Source organism: Pezoporus flaviventris, unplaced genomic scaffold (genome assembly GCF_033815535.1).
Source record: "Pezoporus flaviventris isolate CSIRO_AGI_PZ_B2104156 unplaced genomic scaffold, CSIRO_AGI_Pfla_v1 ptg000233l, whole genome shotgun sequence".
Classification (NCBI taxonomy): domain Eukaryota; kingdom Metazoa; phylum Chordata; class Aves; order Psittaciformes; family Psittacidae; genus Pezoporus; species Pezoporus flaviventris.
The window spans coordinates 8,383-11,507 of NW_026892781.1; the positions used below are offsets into that span (position 1 = coordinate 8,383).

The 3,125-nt window shown below is 41.6% G+C and overlaps 1 long non-coding RNA gene across 1 annotated transcript; it reads right to left on the reverse strand.

Moving 5' to 3' along the window:
• Positions 1 to 978: 978 nt before the first annotated feature.
• LOC133263039 (uncharacterized) lies at positions 979 to 1,677 on the reverse strand. Its single transcript, XR_009741431.1, has 2 exons — positions 1,178 to 1,677; positions 979 to 1,130 (listed from the first exon to the last, which is right to left on the reverse strand). It is a non-coding gene; the product is annotated as an uncharacterized LOC133263039 (long non-coding RNA).
• Positions 1,678 to 3,125: the final 1,448 nt, after the last annotated feature.

Here is a 3,125-nt window from a genome sequence, read left to right on the forward strand (position 1 = left end):
ACATGATGAATTTAAGAGTACTGGCATTAAAATGAGTAAGTAGGACAATCCAGATGATTATTGGCTAGCATTCATGTAGGAAAAATATCTGTAACTGAACCCAAGTCTGATCTGTAAGTTACTAAAAGAAATCAATAGAACTAATGTTGGTCAATGTGGCTATACAAAAAGCAGGTCTGACCACAGTTTTATTAAACACCGCATTGATAAAAACATATAGCCTTTAAATAACATTAGTGTTTATGTAATACTTATATTTCTTCCAGACATTTTGACTCAATCCTGCATGATATTGATAGCTGGAAAAGTTTTATAACAGTGTGACCTTCGTACAAAATTTATTGCAAGCAAAACAGGATGGGCAGACAAGGAGTATCCGAAGCTAGCATATGCTCAGGAGGCACTGTCTCCAAATGAACTGATAATTAGAAGGATGATAAGAAATAATTCACTCATGTTAGTAAGACTACTAAATCCTGTTATCACACCACAGACTTACAACATAAACATTGTTCTCTATCTTAGACCTAAGTTAAGCTAAAAGTATTTTAAGCCTATATTTTCCAGGCACTATCTTTCCTTATATAAAGTTCCCCCTTTTCTTTTACCTTTGCAAATTCTTTTGCTATATAACTCCGTTTTACTCAGGAGTTCTGGCAAAGTATTCACCCCTTTCAGCCTGTTGTCCAGCCTTCCCTGCAGGTATTTTACATGGGTGTAAGGAAGCAGCCGGGGTATCATAATGGGGCAGACTGCAACAAGAGCGCAGCAATTACATCACCAAATGTTAATGCGGATTACAAAGGGGTAAGGGTATCGAGTGTCCCCCCAGAAAGTGACTCTTTTGCTGCTATGGATAGGACACAATTGTCCTTGGAACCCTTCTACAGGCTCTTATGAAATACAGGATTGGAAGCATGTGGGACAGCAGTTACAAACTGTACAATTTGATGACCATGATATTAATCCTGATTAATATACTTGGCACATTGTTTTTGCTGCGTTGCACTCTCTTCAGCCGCAGGTAGGGGATGATAATCTTTCACAAATTGACTCAATTACAGTACTCTCAAATCACCCGAAACCTGTGGGAGAAAATGTTTTAATTGCACTTGATAACGCTGAAATGGCTGAGACAAATGAAACTCCAGAACACATTTATGAGGAGCCTGTGCACATTCATCAGACTGCTGTTGCTGCTCCTGCGGTTCTGACGCCTGATAATTCTGATGCTGACCTGGATAGTCCTTTTGACCCGGGGCCTATGGATCCGGAAAAGGAGCCTGATTTATATCCCCCAGATCCTCATGATAATTGGCCAGCTGTAAAGGGAGAAGCAAGATGGGTGGGGATGCAGATGTATTGCGTGCTTTCATGGTAGTGTATGTGCCAGATCAAGACCTGCGGTGGGAAGGTCTCTCGTATGCTCTTATCAAAGATATCAGGTGAACGGTGATGGACCATGGACTTGGAGCTCCATATACAACTCATTTGATACAGTCTCTCTGTGATACTCTTGTACCAGAAGTTGGCAAATACAAATATGTCCACGTTTCTATTGACCCTTGGAGACCTTTCTAGATATTTCTGGCCACTTCTTCCGACGTAGGCTGGCCCTCTGTGTCAGAATGAGTGTGCATTTTGGTCAGTATAAAAGCCCGAGCTTCATGCGATATGGGCGGGAGAACCTCATACCACCCAGGTCAACATTGCCTCCGCGGGGGTGTCCGCTAAGGTTGAGCCTGCCCCCTTACACTGTGATGATGCTTCTTGGAGCTGGCTTCCTGATCATCTTCACAGGGTCTGTACGTGGGGCCATGTAGTGGGAGTAATGATTGTCTGGATTTTGTGTTTCAAATATTGTAGTTGTGTGGAGTGTATTGGGGCAGTTTGTAGAGACACCACAAACAAAGCTTAAAGAGTGTCTGCAACATGCTGGGCGCATGGTAGTAGCCTTGCTTAGTGTGTTTAAGGTGACCTGGTGGTGAATCCAAGACTTGGAGGAACAGATAGATCGGTTGAAACAAGAACTGCTAACTGAAAAAGTGAGAGGGGTAGCACAACCACAAGCTTTATCAGACGTCACCTAAGCATCATCAGAGTGTCAGAGAAAGAAAAAAAAAAGGGTAATGACACAGCAAACTCCTTGACTGTTAACACTGTGCAGTTTACTTCTGCAGCTGTTTCACATTCCTTTTGCATCAGAATGCTTCTGCTTTAAGGAAACACTTTAACCTCAAGTAGGGTCATCTAAAGCAGGTATTGATTGTGGGTATATAAAACAAAAAAGGGGAGTGCAAGGATTTTCTCCACACGAACAATTAGCAAAAGCACAATTTGTACTAATTTTTTTAAATTTGTCTAGTTTTGATTCTCCTTCCGCAGTACAGCGCTTGCGACGTCTGACAGACGATTCCTTGCCCAAACCACCAGTTCTATATAAAGACTTACACGATAACCAGTGGAAAGGACCAGTGCCCTTGCTGATGTGGGGTCAAGGATACAGCTGTGTACAGCTATTGACAGGACCATATTGGCTGCCAGCAAAACGTATAAAGCCCCAGAACTAACCAACATAAAGAAATGACAATGACAGAAATCTTCGTAATATCTGTTCTATTATGTGTGATCACGGGTAATGGACAAGCACAATGGCACATTTACTAAATAATGAATGTACAACAGGCAATGATCTCAGTTATATGCTGTTTTCTGCTATATAACACTTCTATTACCCATCAGCTAGATGCCCATCTTCAACACTCTGGACTTTGAAAATATTATATGCTGTCATGATTATCATCAGAGAATAAAGTCATGGAAAAGCCCGCAGCAGCAGAACTGTCTTCAGGTCATCATTATCTGACCCTGGCTTCCCTCTGATCATCATCCAAACGAAGCATGAACTTTGATGAAACCAGACGAGCTCAGCAGCGACCAGATGAGTTCAGCAGTTTCATCAGCAGGCAACAATCCAACACTACACACCGTCTCTCCTGCCCTGAAAGACAATTACAGGAGATGGAGGCTGACATCATGGACTGAATCAATTCAGCAATTTATATAATTCAGGGAACTTAACCTATGAAATAAAAGTGGAAAAAATAATATTTAAGACATGTATT